Source organism: Ovis canadensis, chromosome 1, assembly GCF_042477335.2.
Source record: "Ovis canadensis isolate MfBH-ARS-UI-01 breed Bighorn chromosome 1, ARS-UI_OviCan_v2, whole genome shotgun sequence".
Lineage (NCBI taxonomy): Eukaryota > Metazoa > Chordata > Mammalia > Artiodactyla > Bovidae > Ovis > Ovis canadensis.
The window spans coordinates 88,573,338-88,594,482 of NC_091245.1; the positions used below are offsets into that span (position 1 = coordinate 88,573,338).

Genomic DNA, 21,145 nt, shown 5'->3' on the forward strand with positions numbered 1-21,145 from the left:
GAAGAAATGCCCTGTGTCAGTGATTCAAACCATCACCAAGGCCGCTGCTCCTTCTCTGAGTGCTCTTGTGAGTCTACTCATGCGTACCATTTTTCCTCCTAATAAACACTGTACTAGGCTTCTCAGGTCCCACAGTGGTAAAGAATCCACCTGCCAATTCAGAGACACGAGTTCGATTCCTGGATGGGGAAAATCCCCCTGGAGTGGGAAAATCCCCCTGGAGTAGGAAATGGCAACCCACTGTTGTATTCTTGCCTGGAAAATTTCATGGACAGATAAGCCTGGTGGACTATAGTCCATGGGGTCCTAGAGGTAGACACGACTGAGCATGTGAACATTTTACTTGTTTCTTTATTTTCTGTGTTGCTGTGGAAATTTATTTTTACAAAGCTGATGGGCCAGTGGTCTTGTAAAAGGCTACTGTCCCTGGAACACTAAAGGAAAGAAATGGCAAGAAGCAGAAGAGATTAAGAAGGGGTGGCAAGAATACAAAGAACTATCCAAAAGGTCTTAATGACCTGGACAACCACAATGGTGTGGTCATTCACCTAGAGCCAGACATCCTAGAGTGTTAAGTCAAGTGGGCCTTAGGAAGCATCACTACAAATGAAGCTAGTAGAGGTGATGGGATTTCAGCTGAGCTATTTTAAATCCTAAAAGATGATGCTGTGAAAGTGCTGTACTCAATATGTCAGCAAATTTGGAAAACTCAACAGAGGCCACAGGACTGGAAAAGGTCAGTTTTCGTTCCAATCCTGAAGAAAGGCAATGCCAAAGAAAGTTCAAACTAACACAGCATTGTGCTCATTTTACATGCTATCAAGGTAATGCTCAAAATCCTTCAAGGTAGGCTTCAACGGTACATGAACTGAGAACTTCCAGATGTTCAAGCTGTATTTAGAAAAGGCAAAGGAACCAGAGACCAAGTTGCCAATATCCAATGGATCACAGAAAAAACAAGAGAGTTCCAGAAAAAAATCTACTTTTGCTTCATTGACTATGCTAAAGCCATTGACTGTGTGGATCACAACAAACTGTAGAAAATTCTTAAAGAGATGGGAATACCAGACCACCTTACCTGCCTCCTGAGGAACCTGCATGCAGGTTAAGAAACAACAGTTAGAACCAGACATGGAACAATGGACTGGTTTAAAATTGGAAAAGGAGTTTGACAAGGCTGTATATTGTCATCCTGCTTATTTAATTTATATGCAGAGTATATCATGTGAAATGCCAGGCTAGATGACTCACAAGCTGGAATCAAGATTTCTGGGAGAAATATCTACAACCTTAGATATGCAGATGATACCACTCTAATGTCAGAAAGCAAAGAGGAGCTAAGTGAAGTGAAGCCGCCCAGTCGTGTCCGACTCTTTGCGACCCCATGGACTAGTAGCCTACCAGGCTCCTCCCTCCATGGGATTCTCTAGGCAAGAGTACTGGAGTGGGTTGCCAAAATGAGGGTGAAAGAGGAGAGCGAAAAAGCTGGCTTAAAACTCAACATTCAAAAAACTAAGATCATGGCATCTGACCCCATTACTTCATAGCAAATAGACTAGGGGAAAGTGAAAACAGTGACAGATTTTATTTTCTTGGGCTCCAAAATCACTGCAGATGGTGACGGCAGCCACGAAGGAAGATGCTTGCTTCTTGGAAGAAAAGCGGACAACCTAGACAGCATATTAAAATGCAAAGACATGACTTCGCCCACAAAGATCCATCTAGTCAAAGCTATGGTTTTTCCAGCAGTCATGTATGGATGTGAGAGTTGGACCATAAAGAAGGCTGAGGGCTGAAGAATTGATACTTTCAAACTGATGCTGGGGAAGACTCTTGAGAGTCGTCCCTTGAACTGCAAGGAGATCAAACCAGTCAATCCTAAAGGAAATCAACCATGAATATTCATTGGAAAGACTGATGCTGAAGCTGAAGCTCCAAAACTTTGGCCAGCTGATGCAAAGAACAAACTCATTGGAAAGGACCCTGATGCTGAGAAAGACTGAAGGCAGGAGGAGAAGGGGACAGCAGAGGATGAGATGGTTGGATGGCATCACCAACTCAATGGACATGAGTTTGAGCAAGCTCCAAGAGATAATGGACAGGAAGACCTGGTGTGCTGCTGTCCATGGGGTCACAAAGAGTCAGACACGACTGAGGGACTGAACACCAGCACTGTCCCCGGTGGTCTATTGGCTAGGATTCAGCACTCTCACTGCTGCCGCCTGACTTTGACCCCTGGCTGGGGTACCAAAATCCTGCTTCAAGCCGCTGCAGGCCAAGGCTACCTGAGATCAGGACCAGTATCCAGCTGTGGAGAGTTTTGAACAAGGTGTTTGAGGAGGAAAGGACTGGCAGAGGACAGGGGAGGCAGCCTTCGGCAGGCACTGTTGCCTACAAGGGGAAGTGGTGGCTGCCTCCCTCTCAGGGACTATAGGATCCCACACTCTGCAGTAGGGTGGTCCAGCCGCATAGAGAACAACTTGTTAGCTTGTGGTAAAATACTTTCCTCCTCTTCTAACTCTTCCCTGGTGAGTCACAGGAACCCAGAATCGCAGCCTCCTCCCCAGCTTTGCCATTCAGATGGAGCTGCACCCTGGAAGATCACTGAAGCCCTCTGATCTTTCTCTTTGGCATTATTGCCCTGGGTGGGCTTTCCTTTGGAGAAATAAGATAGGGGATGCTTGGCCCTCTGATAAGAGGCACAGGAGGGTTATGAAGGAGAGAAGGAAAAGGATGCTCAGGTGTATCTTGCACCATCACTTACACTTTTAATAGACAGCCAGTTAGGAACTTCCAGTGGAATTCTCGTTTTTGTCACCACACCCCCATGCCTGGCCCTCTTCCATGCCTTTGAATAGTGCTGCTCTTCACTCAGCTGCCTGGGGCCCAGGCCCTGGAGACGGCCTTTGACTAACCCATTGTGTGCATGTGTGTGTGCTGACGTGTCCGACTCATTGGGATCCCCTGGACTGTAGCCCACCAAGCTCTTCTGTCCATGGAATCTTCCAGGCAAGGATACTGGAGTGCATTGCCATTCTCTACTCCAGCTGATCTGCTTAAGCCAGGCAGGGACCAACCCCGTGTCTCTTGGTCTTCTGCGCTGGCAGGTGGATTCTTTACCACTGACTAACCCATCAGCAACTTCTATTTATTGTCTCCGTTTTCAGTGTATTCTGAATGCTTTGTCTTATCTCCTCCAAGAGTGATGCAAGTGCCAGGCGCTCATCTCTCACCTGGGCCCTCAACAGGTCTCATTTCTACGCTTGCCTCAGGCAGAAGCCAGAGGGATTTTTTAGAAACAGAAATCAGGTTATGTCATGCCTTTGTCCAAAATCCAATGGTTCTCAGCACCACCTTCAGCCTTTCTGTGGCCTGGAAGGTTCTGAACCATCTGTGCCATGGATACCTTTCTGACCTCACTTCCAACCACCCTCCTATGTTCATTTGGCTGGACCAGCTGCCTCCTTGCCCATCCTCAAACCCAAGTACATCCCTGCAGCAGGGCTTAGAGGACTTGTTTCCCAGTCTCATGACTTGCTTTCTTTATGGCATCTCTGCTTACGTATGACTTCCTAGGAGAATGCCTAGCACATATTGGGGAAATAAATGGATGGATGGTAATATCTATATTAACCCTGTAAGCGGCACCTAGGAAGCACTTACTAACCAGCAGGTAATAACAGTTTGGCCTAAGCACTCTTGTCATGCCTTTGAAATCTGCTCCCACTCCCAGGGTCCCAGTGGACCTACGCAGGAAAAGTGGAGATCCGCTCGGCACAAAGAACCAGATGCATGCGCAGTCCGTGGCCACCAGAGGGCGCCACACGCGGCGGCATCTCCGCACTGAGGTACAGACTGCGGCTGCAGCAATGCTGGAGGTTGAGGCCACCCTTCCCTCACCAGTACCGGAGAGAAGGGAAGTGAGTATCCACAAACCATGGTTTCTAAACTGCACGTGACTCCCTGCATCTTTGCTAACCCGGATCCCGAGGCGCTTTAAGAAAGGGCGGGAAAGATTTTAGTTCAGTTCAGTTCAGTTCAGTTCAGTCGCTCAGTCGTGTCCAACTCTTTGCAACCCCATGGACTGCAGCACGCCAGGCCTCCCTGTCCACCACCAACTCCCTGAGTTTACTCAAACTCATGCCCATTGAGTCGGTGATGCCATCCAGCCATCTCATCCTCTGTCGTACCCTTCTCCTCTTGCCCTCAATCTTTCCCAGCATTAGGGTCTTTTCAAATGCATCCGTTTTTCGCATCAGCTGGCCAAAGTATTGGAGTTTCAGCTTCAACATTACTCCTTCCAATGAATATTCAGGACTGATTTTCTTTAGGATGGACTCGTTGGATCTCCTTGCAGAGAGATTTTGAGAGTTAATTAAAATGGGTTCCCCTGCCCCCACTATTTGTCAAACTCCAAACCTCAGCACTTACAACTCACCTGAGATCAGCTTGTTTGACAACAGTCCCTTCCTCCTGGCAAACACAGAACCCAGAAACTGGAGCTTTAATTAACACAAACTCCTCTCTCTGACAAACCCTGCAATCATCTACCTACCCCAGAAGAGTGTTCCCAGCCTGCCCAGGTGACTTGGGGCTAATCTCCTAGAAGACCACTGATCCATGTAACACCTTCCACAGCAAATTCTGATGTGAACTATGATTCTGAGAGCCTCCTGGAAGCAGAATCTGGCTTAATGAGGGTGGGGAGTGTGGGAGAGAGAAAGAGATTAGCCACTAACATGGGCTAGGAGGCTCCTTTCTGACTTCTCAGTGCTCAGAAAAAGTCTGACATCTCTAGCATGCAGACTCAGTCCCTGCCCTCACAAATCCTGTCTCTTCTCCAGACCCTCCCTGTTCCCTTCTGAGTGAATCCCATGCAGGCAGCTCTGCCCTGCAGCTTGGGTGCTGGACAGCATCTTAGAGGTCACCTCACCATTTCCGGGGCCCATGCAGCATGTTGAGAACCCACTGCTCACTCTCCTCACCGCAGGTCCTGTGTGGTGATTTGGCCCGCTGGGCTTGGTGGACCGTTTTTCTGATGGTATGCACACTATTTCCCAGGCGTGGCTGCACATGGTCTTGCCTATCTTTCCCACTGCCCCTTCTCGGGGTGAACACTGTGCCGTTCAGAACAGGGCCCTCACTTGGCAGAGGGCCTGAAGATGGGACTGGGCAGGGCAGGGGGTGAGGTGGTGAACTGCTGCTTTAACCAACAGATGACCTGAACTGAGGATGTGGCTGGAAGGTGAGTACAAGGATCAGGGCAGGCAGCATCTGAAGTCAAGGCCCCCAGGTCTTCCCATCTTCCACACGGCTCCTGCTTTTTCATCCATTCCCCCAGTAAGTTCCTTTTAAAAGACCCTCCCCACACACCCCCAGGTACCCCATGTATGGGATCACTTTGCCTGCAAAACAAACTGCTTTCATTATGTAACAATGAGCGTGTCTATCCAGTGTTAACAACGTGAACATTTATAAGGGCCAACACAGCTTCTGGCCAACACAAGAGGCTGTGGATCGCCTCGCTGAAGTGTGAGAATTCAGCCCAAAGTAAAGTCACTTGACATTCTCTTTTGCTTGGGCAGCCTTGTTACAAGTAAAGGTGTGACTTTTCCTTGGGCTTTTTGAAATTCTAAAATAACTACAGTGCCTCAGTATTACCCACCCACCCTCCGCCAGACACCAGTCTCTGGAGATTTCTGAGTGTGAATGCTGGCTTTGGCACGTGACTTGTTCTGTCCTGCAAAGTCCCACTCTTTAGAATGCTGTTCTTTGCTGGGTGAATAAAGGTTCATTTACTAATTTTTCACGAGCTCCCATGAAAAATGGATTAGTGGGCTAATTTTAACCATAGCCCTTGCCGGTGGCATAATGCTTTAACCCAATAAAATACAGCTATTTCTGGAACATAAAATTGTATGTACAGCATGGTTATAACTCCATTAAAAACAACAACTTTTAGCATTTCTAGCCATGACAGAGTGAAAAAAAAAAAAAAGGAAAATTGTTAGTCGTTCAGTCGTGTTCAACTCTTTGTGACCACATGGACTGTAGCCCACCAGGCTCCTCTGTCCATGGGATTCTCCAGGCAAGAATACTGGAGTGGGTTGCCCTGCCCTTCTCCAGGGGATCTTCCCAACCCAGGGTTCAAACCTGGGTCTCCCACACTGCAGGCAGACTCTTCACTGCCTGAGTCACCAGGGAAGCCCCATGACAAAGTGAAGACACTGACAAATCATCTCATCCAAAAATAATGTTTAACTGGACAAAATGGTCATAAACACTCATTTTGGGGCTGGCTCTGAAAATTGGTCAAATACAAATGACACATTAAGAAAAATTCATTCATAAAAACTCTTGAACTTCTGGTAAGAACAATGGGAGTTTGAGGTGCTCTTGCTTCCGGCTGCCCCCTCTCACCCGGCTCAGGAGAGAGAGATCTAGTGGAATATGACTGGCTGTGAAAACCAGCAGTTTCACTGCTGGAGGAGGCCGCTTGATTTAGAAAGGAGGGCAGAAGTCCCATGTTCAACAGAGTTTCAGTAAAAGTAGCAAGCTTGGAGTAAGACAAATGGGAAAGCCCACAGCCCTGCTTGTTTGAAGTTTCAGGCGGGTAGCAGATCTGTCGAGTATCCAGAAATTTAACAGGAAAAGCTGGAAATAAAATAGGTCCAAAGGGACGAGATAAACTCTGCACACATTTCTGGCTGTCTGGGAGTCTGCTCCTGCACAAACATGTCCTGGGAGGACCTGGGAGGAAATAAAAGCCAAGATAAAAACCCGCTTGGAGCTTCAGCTGCATGCAACAAATTCTGATACATTCTCTTTTCATTTTTATTCTGTTACAAATATTTTCTAATTTCCCTTGTTATGGCTTCTTAGATAACACCCATCATTTAAAAGTGGACATTTAATTTCTGAATACATGTGGTTTTTAAAGTATCTTTGATATTAATTTCTCATTTTGATATTCACTTCTCATTTAAATACTTCTCTACCATCACCCTCTGTGTTTTTTCAGTCTTTTAGCTTTATTGAGGCTTTCAATGGCTAAGTCTAAGATCTCTCTTAATAAATGGCACATTGCACTTGAAAATAAGTGGGTTATTTTCACAATACAGTATACTAACACATATATATGGAATTTAGGAAGATGGCAATGACGACCCTGTATGCAAGACAGGGAAAGAGACACAGATGTGTATAACGGACTTTTGGACTCAGAGGGAGAGGGAGAGGGTGGGATGATTTGGGAGAATGACATTCTAACATGTATACTATCATGTGAATTGAATCGCCAGTCTATGTCTGATGCAGGATGCAGCATGCTTGGGGCTGGTGCATGGGGATGACCCAGAAAGATGTTATGGGGAGGGAGGTGGGAGGGGGGTTCATGTTTGAGAATGCATGTAAGAATTAAAGATTTTAAAATTAAAAAAAAAAAATAAAAAATAAAAAAATAAAAAAAAAAAAGAAAATAAGTGGGTTATTTTCAAATATCTTTTGACATTGATTTCTAACAAAATTTCACATGGGTAAGAGAACAGACTCTGTGTGATTTCCATGCCTTTAGACCATGACAGTTTTGCGGCTTGTTCTGTGTCCCTGGATATGTGTCAGTGTCTGCTGGTTTATAGTCTGTGGGAACTTGAATAGAATTTGTATCCTGCTATTGTGTGAAAGTTCTGTAAATCTTAATTATGGTGAGTTGGTTCATAGTGCTTTTCAGGTCTGCTGTATCCTTCTACTTTTCTATCTATTCCTTCTGTTAATTTTTGAGAGCTTGATATTGAAATTCCAACTAAAACTCTTAATTTATCTACTAAAAAATGATCGTGATATATAGTGGAACTCTATGTAACTTTGTTCTATATTTTCCAAGTCTCCTGTAAATGTATTACCATATTTTCATAATTTAAAAAATAAAAAAGAATGAAAAGTAAAACCTGCCTGAGCTTTGAATATGCTCCCCAGTGCACACTCAGATTGTTGGTAGAGGGTGGAAGCCATACTGATTCAAGGTGCTTGAGCACAACCTCTGACCATCAACTGCTGATCACTAAACTATGTCTACACCGCTCTGTAGATAGCCTTCAAAGACAGGCTAAACTGAGCAGACATATCAGCCGAAGCGCATGACAAACTGACTATAACCACAGAGTAAGTTCAGGTAAGTTATTCATCAAAACAAAGCAAAACTAGGAAAAAACCGTAGAAGAATAAAATCAGGGTCAAGAATTGCTACAAAATATTATCTAAAAATGTCCAGTTTCCACAGATTACAAGACATGCAAAGAAATTGGAGAGTGTGTTCCATACTCAGGGGAAAAAAGCAATTTTAAAAAGTGGGCACAGATGTTGAATTCAGCAGAAAAAGCTTTCAAAGCAGCTATTATAAATGTTTAAAGGATTAAAGGAAAATATGACAATGACCCAACATGTAGGGAGAGGATCTAGGTAAATAAAAACTCTAAAACAGGAAGCCCTGAATGGCCAGTTTGGAGAGTTCAAAGGGGTGCTAATACTAGGTTGCTTCAGTCGTGTCTGACTCTGCGGGACCCTACAGACTGTAGATGTCCAGGCTCCTCTGTCCATGGGCTTCCCCAGGCAAGAACCCTGGAATGGGTTGCCATGCGCTCCTCTAGGGTATCTTTCCGACCCAGGGATTGAACCTGGGTCTCTTGCGTTGCAGGCAGATTCTTTACAATCTGAGCTTTACAACCCTGGTTTCCATGGTGGCTCAGACAGTAAAGAATCTGCCTGCAATGCCAGAAACCCAGATTCAATCCCTGGGTTGGGAAGATCCCCTGGAGAAGGAAATGGCAACCCATTCCAGTATTCGGGCCCAGAAAATTCCATGGACAGAGGAACCTGGTGGGCTACAGTCCGTGGGATTGCAAAGAGTCAGACATGAGTGAGAGACTAACATTAACACACTAAAAAAGGGCCACATGTAAATTCTAGAACTGAAAGTATAATAACTGAAATGAAAAATACGCTAAATAGGTTCATTTAAGATGTTAGGGTAAAAGAACTGGTGAACTTGAAGGTAGATCAATAGGAATCATCCAACATGAAGAACAAATTTAAAAATATGGAAGAAAAATGAGTAGAGCTATGACATCTTTGGGACAATACACAATGTATCAAAATTATGTGTAATAAGACTCCCAGAAGGAAAGGAGACAGATTAAGGGGCAGAATACATTTTGAAGATTTTTTTCCTGTGGTTGAAAACTTCTCAAATTTGATTAAAAATTATCTGCAGACCCAAGAAGCTCAAAAAACCCAAATCAGGGTAAACACAAAGAGATCCACACCCAGACACACTGTAGTCAAAGTGTTGAAAGCCAAAATAAAGAGAAAATCATGAAAACAGCCAGAGAAAAAATGACTCAGACAAGGGAATAAGGGATTAAGAGTTGACCTCTCCTGAGAAACAGTGGAGACATAGAGGCAATGGAAAGAGAAGTTCAAAGTACCAGGAAAAAAAAGTAAAAAAAAAAAAAAAAATTCCTTATCCACTCAAATATCTTTTAAGAATGAAGGCAAATACAACTAAGATTAAGTTTTAAAAATAATACAAAAAGATGATTAAAAGAGAAACATCTAATGCACCAGAATAATTTGGAATGTCATTAAAGCAGTACTTAGAAGAAATTTATAGCTTTGTACACCAATCTTCTTGAAAAGAGATCTCAAATCAGTAACCCCAATTTCTACATTAAAGACAATGGTAACATGCACACACACACACAAAAGAAATTAGGAAAAGAAGAGCAAATGAAACTCAAAGTAAGAAAAAGGAAGGATTAGGATGGAAATCAATACAATAGAAAACAATTGATGAAAACCGATGAAGCCAAAGCCAATTCTTTGAGAAAAAGTCAGTAAAATTGACGTATTTAGGTAGTTTAACCAGATGAAAAGAGAAATAAACAATACCATATATAAAAGAGATGATATTATTACTGATTTGGCAGACACAAAAATAATAATAAGAGAAACATTTATTGAACACCTTTATACCAATAATTTCGACAGCTTGGTGAAAGGGATACATTCCTTGAGAGACACAAAGTACCAAAGCTCACCCAGAAGAGACAGCCAAATACTCTGCTGCTTATTAAAAACATAAATTTGTCATTGAAAACTTGCCCTTGAATAAAAATTCAGGCTCAGCTGAATGCTACCAAATATTTAAAGAAGAAATAATTCCACACAAACTTTTTCAGAAAATCAAAGAAAATACTCCATCATTACCCTGATAGTTAAAACCAGACAAAGACATCACAGGAAAAGAAAACTACAGAGCAATATGCTTCATGAACATAAATGCAAAGCTTGAACAGAATTTATCAAATCAATAAAAACAACAGAAAAAAGATAATGCATCATGACCAAATGGGTATTTTAGGTATGCAAGTTTGGTTTAACTTTCAAGAACCAATGTAGTTTAATATACTGAAGAAATAAAAAAGAAAAATCATATGATTATTTCAACAGACACATTTGACAAAATGCTATACTCCCTCTTGCTAGAATCTCAGCAAACTAGGACTAGAGGGCATTTTTTTTCAACCTCATAAAATGCATCTATAAAAAACCTTCAGCTGGCATAATTCTTAGTGGTGAACAATGGAATGCTTTCTGCCTAACATCAAGAAGAGAATGATGTCCACTCTCACCATTCATTCTATTGGAGCTTGTGGCCAGTGAAATAGGCAAAAAAGAAAAAAAAAAAACCAGCATCCATATTGGGAAGGAAGAAGTAAAATTATCTTTATTCACAGATGACGTGATTATGTAGAATTCCAATGAAATCTACAAAAAAAGCTACTAGAATCTATAGTTGAATTTATTCACTGGCCAGGTTACAAGATCAGTGTATAAAAACCACATTAGTGCTAAATACTATCAACAAACAGTTAGAAATTGAAATTAGAAACATCATTTACAATAGTATTAGATATGAAATGCATAAGGACAAATCTGATAAAAGGTGTGAAAAACTTTACACTTAAAACTACAAAACACTGCTGACATAAAAGATCTAAATAAGCTGAAGGATATATTACATGCCAAAGTCAGAAGACACAGTATTGCTAAGATGCCAGTTCTTCCCTGGCGTTGAATCAATATATTCAGTGCAATCCTAATTAAAGTCTTAGCATAAGTTTTAATAGAAGTCGACAAATGGATTGCAAAGGACCTTGGACTAACCAAAATTACTTTCAGAAAGAACAAAGTTAGAGGGCTAACACTATCTGATTTCAAGATTTATTATAAAGCTACAGTAACAAAGATACTGGGATACTGGTGTCAAGATAGACAAATAGATTCACTGAGCAGAAAAGAAAGCCCCCAAACTGACTTACACATATATGGACATTTTTTTATAAATATGGGAAGGCAATTCGGTGTAGAAAGGACAGTCTTTTTAAGAAATAAGGCTGGAACAACTGAAGAGCTGTACATAAACATGTGAACTTAGGCCTTTCCCAATACCATATACAGAAATCAACCTCAAAACAGATCATAGACGTAAGGGAAAGAGCTGAAGCTGAATTACTGCTAGAAGACGTGTAGAAAATTTTTGTGACCTTGTGTTATTGGGAAATTCTTAGATATGACTAAAAAAACATGAGCTATAAAAGAAAAAGGTTGACAAAGCATAATTTACTTCACCAAAATTAAAAACATTTGCTCTTATCATTAAGAAAGCAAAAAGAGAATCAGGCTGGGAGAAAATATTTGCAAATCCTACCTCTGATAATGGACTCACATCCAGAATGTATAAAGAATTCCTACATTTATTCTTGAGCATTTATTAGATTAGATTTATTCCTGAGTATTTTATTATTTTGATGCTGCTTTAAGTAATTTTTTTCTTAATTTAGAACATATCTACAAATCAATAATAAAAAAACAATTTAAAAATGGGCAAGAGATTTGAAAAGACATCTTAGCAAAGAACATATACAAATGGCAAATAAGCACATGAAAAGACGCTTGACACCATTAGTTATCAGGAAATACAAATTAAAATAACATTGAGACACCACTACACACTATCAACTATAATAAACACTGACAATACCAGTTTTTGATGATAATGTGGAGAAACTGAAATCCCATACACTGTTGGTAGCGGTGAAAAATGGTAAATCCACTTCGGTAAATTGTTCGCAGCTTCTTTTAAAAATAAGCATACACCTATTATCATGCTAGCAATTCAATCCTACGTATTCATTCAAGAGAAATAAAAGCATATGTCCATCCAGTGACTTATATGAGAATGTTCATAGCAGCACTACTCATAACAGCCACAACGCAGAAACAATTCAAATGTCCACCAACTGATTAACAGGCAAACAAAATGTAGTATATGTGTACAATGTATATGTTAGTCGCTCAGTCGTGTCCGACTCGTTGTGACCCCACAGACCCACAGACTCACAGGCTATAGCCCACCAGGCTCCTCCATCCACGGGAGTTTGCAGGCAAGAATACTGGAGTGGGTTGCCATTCCCTTCTCCAGGGGATCCTCCCACCATGGATCAAACCTGGGTCTCCTGCATTGCAGGCAGATTCTTTACCTCTGAGCTACCTGGGAAGCCATGTGTATAATAGAATATTATTTAGCAGTAAAAAAATGAATGGACTCTTGGTATATTTGCTGCAAGGGTGCCTCAAAGCATGCTAAGTGAAGTTAAACACAAGAAAACACATATTGCATGATTCCACTCGTGCTAAATTTCCAGAAAAGATATGTCTATAGAGAAATAAAGCAGATCAATGGTTGCTGGGGCTTGGGCAGGGGAGGGGTGTGAAGGTTGACTGCTAAAAGGTAGGCGTGAACTTTTTGTTGTGATGGTTGTATAATTCTCTAAATCTATTACAATATAATTGAATTTTAGGCTTAAAACAAGTGTGTTTTATAGTGTGTTAATTATATCTTAAGAAAGCTGTTCAAACTGCACAAGAAAAACAACTACTACATAGGCCCCAAAAAAGCCTGAAAATGATATACCAATGTATCAAAAATGGAAGTTTGGAGATTCTATTATGAGCATTTTATTCTTTCCCTCCTACATTTTCAATAGTCTGTATTACATTTATAATGGAAAATGTAAACATTTAAGCAAAAGGGACTACCTTATAAAGCTGGGCATAGTGGCAAGTCTTGGAAGTGGGGGTTAAACTTGGAGAAAGATCTGGTAGGGAAAACTTTCTAGGCTTCAGAGCCTTCCAGGGGCAAGGCAACCCAAAGAGCTGGGGCTACCGATCCAGAAACCTTGGAGTCATTCTGACTTCTCATTCCTCCTTCATTCATTAAGACTTCATCTCCAAGCCCTGGCAATTCTTCCTTTAGAGTGGTGGAGCTTCTGCCTCTTGGACCATTCAGATGCACTCAGCCCTTGGACCACTGCAGAAACATTCCAACGGCTCTGCTTCTCTCTCTGCTCAGTTGCTCAGTTGTGTCTGACTCTCGGTGACCCTGTGGACCGTAGCCTGCCAGGTTACTCTGTCCATTTTTCTGCAATTTCTTTAATCCACCAATAAGCTAAACACACTCTTTTAATGAGAGGAGAAAAGCCCTGCTAATCATTACAAAAGTGAAAAGTGTTAGTCGCTCATTTGTGTCTGACTCTTAGTGATTGCATGCACTGTGGCCCACCAGGCTCCTCTTTCTATGGAATTCTCCAGGCAAGAACAGTGGAGTTGGCCATTTCATGCCACACTGTAAAACCTCAATATTTAGAACAATGTGGTGGTCTTGGATCATGAATAAAGGGGCCAATGGATTAGAACAGCAATTTCAGAAATAGCCTGAGTGTCCGTATGAATTTATATACGATGACCGTGACACATCGCAGCAATAGGGGTAGGGCTGGCATCTTAATAAATGGTATAAAATTGTCGAGTGGTCATCTGAAGAAAGAGTTGGATCCTACTTCATACCCTTTTCCAGTGTAAAACGTTAAGGAGATCAAACCGGTTGATTCTAAAGGAAAGCAACCCTGAATATTCATTGGAAGCTGAAGCTCCAATACTTTGGCCACCTGATGTGAAGAACTGACTCATTAGAAAGTTAGAAAAGACCCTAATGCTGGGAAAGATTGAGGGCCGGAGAAGGGGATGACAGAGGGTGTGTTGGTTGGATGGCATCCCTGACTCAACGGACGTGAGTTTGAGCAAATTGCAGGAGACAACGAAGGACAGAGAAGCCTGGTGTGCTGCAGTCCATGGGGTCTCAAAGAGTCGGACACAACTTAATAACTGAACAATAACAAAGCTCCAAATGTAAAAAGTGAAATGTAATACTAGAAGAAATCTGGGGTAATGCTTTATGAGAGAATGTCTTTCTATATAGGACTCAAAATTGTTTACTGGCATTATCTCAATATATCAGAGAATAACATAAAAAATGATAAATTCAGCAACAAAAAAATACAGTGTACATAGTAAAAAATACAGTAAGCAAATTAAAAAGACAAATGACAGATTAGGAAGAATATCTGCAACTCATAATCCAGACAAAGGGCTAATCTCCTTCATAAATAAATAGCTGAAAGAAATCAACACAGAAAAAAGATAAGCAACACAATAAAAAATGGGAAATGACCACAGGCAAAGAAATGCAAGTGTCCCTTGATGTGTGAAAAGATACATTCTCTCACTTATAATTAGGATAAATGCTATTTATACTACACTAAGATCTCATTTTTTTTAACCGATCAATTTGACAATCACTCAAAAATAGGACTACACACTTCACACTCTGGGCTCTGGAGAAACAGGCACTCTCATTGGTTCATTGTCAGTGGGAGTGTGAATTGATCTGACTCCTGTGCAGGGCACTTTGGCGATAGTTTTCAAAATGACAAATGCATTTAGGCTTTGACCCAGCAATTTCATCCTAGGGATTTATCCTGTGGTTGCACCTGCATTTATCAAAATGACACCTGCACAAGGTCAGTCGGGGCAGAATGACCTGTAGCAGCAAAAGACTGGACAACGCCGAAGTGCCCGTCACAGGGACCCTAGTGTTCACAGTCTGCTGATGTTCAGCCAACAAGCCGTGTCCAACTCTTTGAGACCCTGTGGACTGCAGCACACCAGGCTTCCCTGTCTCTCGCAATCTCCTGGAATTGGCCCAAGTTCCTGTCCATTGCATCAGTGATCCCATGCCACCACCTCATCCTCTGGTGCCCTCTTCTCCTGCCTTCAATCTTTCCCAGCATCAAGGTCTTTACCAGTGAGTTGGCTGTTTGCATCAGGTGGCCAAAGTATTGGAGCTTCAGCATCAGTCCTTTCATTGAGTATTTGGGGTTGATTTCCTTTAAGATTGACTGGTTTGATCTTGCTGTCCGAGGGACTGTCAAGAATCTTCTCCAGCGCCACAGTTTGAAAGCATCAATTCTTAGGCACTCAGCCTTCTTCATAGTCTAGTTCTCACATCCATACGTGACTCCTGAAAAGACTATAGTCTTGACTATACAGACCTTTGTTGGCAAAGTAATGTCTCTGCTTAAGTATAAACTCTTAAGCCTGCTTGTGACAGTCTGTTCCCCAGCTTTCCCTCACCCCTCAGCCCTGCCCACACCTCAGGCTCTAGCTAAACCAGGTTAGTCCTGAGTCTCTGAGAACACCATGCACTCTGGGGCCTGTGTCTTTGTTCTTTTCACCTACCTGGATGGAATGCCAATCCTTTCCACATTAAAAAAAAAAAAAATCCATCACTCACTTTGTGCTTCCTCAGAGATGCTTAAATAATAAGAGTGTTACAAGGATGATGATGAAGATGGTGGAAATTGCTATTGTTTACTGGGTACATTTTCAGTCAGTTCTTTACTACATCTCATTTACTATTCCCACCAGCCGTGTGAAGCAGAAATTGCTGTCCCTAAGTCACACACAGGAAACTGACTCCGAAGGTGGTGCAGCCCTTGGCCCAAACCTCGATGACTGGGGCGGCATAGGCCTGGGCGAGACTCCCAACTCAGCTCTTTCCTGGCTCTGTGATTTTGGAAAGTTATGTAGCCTACAGAAACTCTAATTATCAGTAAAACATGAATAATAAAAACTACTTCAAGGAGTTGTTAAGGATTAAATGAGACACTGGAAAGAAAGCACAGTGCTTGGTGCATAGTAGGTGTTCAGTTAATGTCCAGTCACAAAGACCTTGCAGTCCCATGTTGCATCTACTGGCCCAAGTTAAAGTCTCCTTCCCTTGAAATGTGAAGTCCTAACCACCTAAACCTCATGTTTACATCAACAAGAGTTTGCTGGCTAAAGCCATGTGGGTTTTTTTTTTAACTTTTTATTTTATATCAGAGTATAGTCTTTTAACAATGCTGTGATATTTTCAGGTGAACAGGAAGGGACTCAGCCATACATATACATGTATTCATTCTCCCCCAAACTCCCCTCCCATCCAGGCTGCCACATAACACTGGGCAGAGTTTCATGTGCTATACAGTAGGACCTTGTTGGTTATCCATTTTGAACATAGCAGTGTGTATACGTCGATCTCAAATTCCCTAACTATCCCTTCCTTCCATCCTTCACCAACCCCAGAAATTATAAGGTTGTTCTCTGAGTCTGTGAGTCTGTTTTGTAAGCAGCTCATTTGCATCATTTATTTTTAGATTCTGCATGTAATGGATATCATATGGTATTTCTTCTCCTCTGAGTCGCTTCACTCAGTATGACAGTCTCTAGGTCCTTCCATGTTGCTGCAAATGGCATGATGTCATCTTTTTAAACGCCATGCTATCTTGATCTACTTATGCTTGTCCTCACCTCATCTGTTAGATTATAAGGGCTTCAGGACCAGGACTAGCTCCTGGGTTTCTCTATACTCCATGATTGAAGCCAGCACTTAGTAGATGCTCAATTAAGTGTTTAAGAATTCATTAAATCTGAAAAAGTAGAGTAGGGAAAGAAAAGAAAAATGGTGAGAGAAGAAAATGAAGATAAAACTGGAGACATCTAAAGACTCATTTAACTATATAAAATGTTAGTGCCAGGCTTGGGGTAGAGAGGAAATGGGAGAGGCAGAAACTCCTGTGAGGTGAACAGGAAGTGAATAACAAGGACAGAAATGGGAAAAGAGGGTATAGAAAGTAGTGCAATGCCTTGGGGCAAACATTTATATTTAGAAGGATGGCTCTTGGTCAATACTGAGTTACCCTTTTTCTTGAATTCAGTACCACAAGGATGACTGAAATGAGACGAAAAATTCACTATTAGTTCCCAAGTGCCTTAACCAACAAAACCTTACTGTTTGGCGGTGATGGTGATGGTTGAAAGGATTTTAACTGATCCCAGGTTGCACATGCACCCTGATAAGGGGAAAGGCAGTGTGCAGCCGTTAATCGGTATGGGTCACACAAAGGCCAAGAGGCAATTGCCAGCTCTGTTCTCCACAATGGGCATGTCCTGAGTGGGAGCTGGCATCTCAGGTTTGATCCATGGGCTTTAAAGAAGAGAGAGAAAAGGGGAAAGAGTCTAGCAAAATAGGGGAGGAGAAAATGCTTCCCCATCCTCCATGTTCACCTTCTGAATCCCACCATCTGTTAAGGTTTGCTGGGAATAGTCCCCTCCCCAACTACGTGAGGGCTGACTTGACCATCTTCCATATCCCTACAGCACTGGTTTCTACTCGGAGACTGGGTTCACCCCACACTGTTTTGTATAGGAAAAGTGAGAGAGAAAGACTCCATCCCCCTGAATCTGTGAACCCTTTGAGTGCAGGGCTCCATCTTGCTCAGTTCTGCACTACCTTAAGGGGCTTCACCCAGTGCCTGGCGCCTTGTACCTGGCATATATTGGGTGCCCCATGGGTTTTTATTGGTCTAGTTCTCTTTGTGGAGGACTGCATAAGAGGAGAGGACTTGAAAGGGTAAAGGAGGCCAGATAAGATGTCCCACTGGAGTGCTTTTTTCACACCCTGGGCCTCCCAATCTTACTGTCAATCACACAAGATTCTCTTGAACATTTTAGACCCATCTCCCTAAGCAGATCCTTGAGACCACGGATTAGCTGACTTGTGCTCAGTGGAGGTGCAAGTGAGTGCTAGATGATTGCTGGGTGAGCGGACACAACTTCACACACTGTTGATTGACTTAGGGCTCAGCAAGGGGTGCTTGAGGGTCGTGGTCTTGCCCTTCAGACTCAGGAGCAAGTCCCTGGCTGCAGGACCTCCCATGCTCTCCTCAAACTTGCATTTGGCTCCATGCACCTTCCAAGCCAGACCCTTGAGGATCTTCAAGAGTGGTTCTGAGTCAGCCTCCTGAGGGAGATTTTAAAGTTCCTGGTATCCAGGTCACATTTCAGATGAATTAAATCAAAGTGTCTGGGATGAGAAGCTGACATCAGAGATTTTAAAAGATCCCCAGGTGATCCTAAGGGCTGATAAGTTTTAGAACTACCTATTTGGGAAATGCGTTTTCATTATTGAAATTGAATAAGTCTCAGTAAACCAGAAAATTAAATTTAACAAGACAGCATAAATAGAGGTCCCATCAGAGGACATTTATTAAAGAGTCAAAGAACTGGTGTGATGGCCATGATTTGTCCAGATGCTGCTGATGTTTGCAGATCACCCTGAGCAGTAGGCATCATTTGGTACCTCCTCTTAGCACAATTGTTCTCTCTTTCCCTGTGTGCTTATTCAACATTTGAATATTTGTTGCCATATTTCTCCCTTCCCATGCGTAACTCGAGAACAGGAGCTATGTCTTCACAAGCACACTGTGTGGACCGTGGTGAATAAGTGACATATGTTTGTGACATAAATGTGTCCATGAATTCATTCACTCATTGATCCGTTCATCCACTTATGTTAGTGTGTATTCACCAGATGCTGATGATGACACCCAGAAAGTTATTGCATTGGCAGAGAAGAGTGATTGATCAAGAAGAGAAAAAAGAGAATAGATCCCACGAAGAGACAGAAACAAAAGTAGGGAAGCAAAAGCTAAAGGAAAGTAAAGAGACAAGAGCACACATCTGTGTGATGTGGTGGTGAGTTAGTCAGGCTGGGAGAATCAAATGTTTTTAATCAGAAGGACTTAAAAATTAAGATCCCCTGGAGAAGGAAATGACAATCCACTCTGATATTCTTCCCTGGAAAATTCCATGGACAGAGGAGCCTGGTGGGCTACAGTCCATGGGGTTGCAAGGGTCGGACATGGCTGAGCATGGAGCACACAATAACATCTGTAAGTACTCTGTACTTTTCCTCCTGAGTGAATACTTTTAGGGTATTCATCACAATTAAAATCCATTAATTACTATGGAGTTTTTTGCATCACCCCTCTCTTCTCCTCACAGGGGTTAACTCTAGAAGAGTTCCCACTCCTGGCCTTCCCCTCCCCATCCCCAGCGTCTAGCACCATATGACACACAGCGAATGCTCAGCAAACACTCACTGAGTGATTCAGTGAATTGCTCAGTTTCAGTTCCCTCTTTCATGGAAAAAATCATACTATTTTCCTCCTCATGGTTGTTATGAGATACGACTTAGATAACATACATAAGCACCTGCTGCGTCGTATACATCCAACAATTGTTAATGCATTATTATTGTTAGAAAAAACAATAACTACTAAGTGCCTGCTGCTGCTGCTGCTAAGTCACTTCAGTCATGTCCGACTCTGCGCGACCCCATAGACAGCAGCCCATCAGGCTCCCCCGTCCCTGGGATTCTCCAGGCAAGAACACTGGAGTGGGTTGCCATTTCCTTCTCCAAGGCATGAAAGTGAAAAGTGAAAGTGAGGTCACTCAGTCGTGCCCGACTCTTAGCGACCCCATGGACCGCAGTCTACCAGGCTCCTCCATCCATGGGACTCTCCAGGCAAGAGTACTGGAGTAGGTTGCCATTGCCTTCTCCTACTCTGTTCCAAACCCTGTGCTAAATGGTGGCCATACAAGGGATGACAAAAGGGCAAGGAAACTGCCCCTTTTAGAAAAACTAAGGATTTGAGGACCCCAGTGTCACCCCCTCTCCCTAAGAGCCTCAGCAAACTCCAACAGCTAATCACAACACCTTCCCTGGCCGCACCTCGAATTGCAAGTCTTGGAATCACTCAGACTGGCCTTCCATTCCACCACCACCAGATGGCAGCACAAAGCCCACGGACAGCCGGGCCTATGGCAGGCCAGGCACTGTCAAAGCTCCGGCAGGATCTCTGTCTTTGAAGGGGACCCAACCTCTGCTCCCCCTGGCCTTGATATGCTGGTTGGAGTTATAGTTAATGCTTTGGGATTGGCCCTCCCTTTCCAGTTCCAATGCCCAGAGTCTAGCCCTTCATCCTGGGGTCACCACATACCTGCAGTGTCCTTGGTCAGAATCCTTCTCAGAGGACCTTCCTTTCACCTCCGTTCCCTTACAGATCCCTTGCTTTTGTGAAGACTCAGAATGGCCTGTTTGGCTCTTAAGGGATGCCTCCATCAAAGCTCACTTTCTCATGTCTTGTTATATGCTTCAACATGACCTGCGATTCAGCTCCGGTCCTCCTGCCTTTGCTCACATCATTCTTTGTCTGAAAACGAAAAAAGTTGGTCACTCAGTGGTGTTCATGTCTGACTCTGCAATCCATGGACTGTAACCTGCCAGCCTCCTCTGTCCATGGAATTCTCCAGGGAAGAGTACTGGAGTGGGTGAATACTATCCATGCTCATATTTGTTGTCCCAGTTTTCTCCCACCTCCTTGGAAACTGAGCTGTAGGTTTACTTTCAGGAATCTTCCAGATTGATACCGGATGATGGTTTACTCTTCTGTGAGCTCCATCAGCACTTCCTTTCTTGGTAACTACTCTCCGGGTTTTAGGTTTGGGTTTACATAATGCTTTATCAGCAATCTTCAGGTGCTTCCTGTCACCTAGCAAGGGAGGGCAAGAATCGGTCTTTCTCTTAAAAGAAAAACAAGTCCCTTCTCTCTGCCTAGTCTGTATCCTTGTGTACAGGTTAAGTTGCTTCAGTCATGTCTGACTCTTTGCAACCCTAAGGACTGTAGCGTGCCGGGCTCCTCCGTCCGTGGGATTCTCCAGGCAAGAATACTGGAGTCGGTTGCCATGCCCTTCTCCAAGTCTGTACCCTTAAGAGCCCTTCATAGTCACGGATAGGCTGAAG

General features: G+C 42.8%; 1 long non-coding RNA gene across 1 annotated transcript; it reads right to left on the reverse strand.

Moving 5' to 3' along the window:
• Positions 1–5,449: 5,449 nt before the first annotated feature.
• On the reverse strand, positions 5,450–20,842 carry LOC138432457 (uncharacterized). Its single transcript, XR_011253869.1, has 3 exons — positions 20,720–20,842; positions 20,343–20,555; positions 5,450–6,750 (listed from the first exon to the last, which is right to left on the reverse strand). It is a non-coding gene; the product is annotated as an uncharacterized lncRNA (long non-coding RNA).
• Between the last annotated feature and the right edge of the window lie 303 nt (positions 20,843–21,145).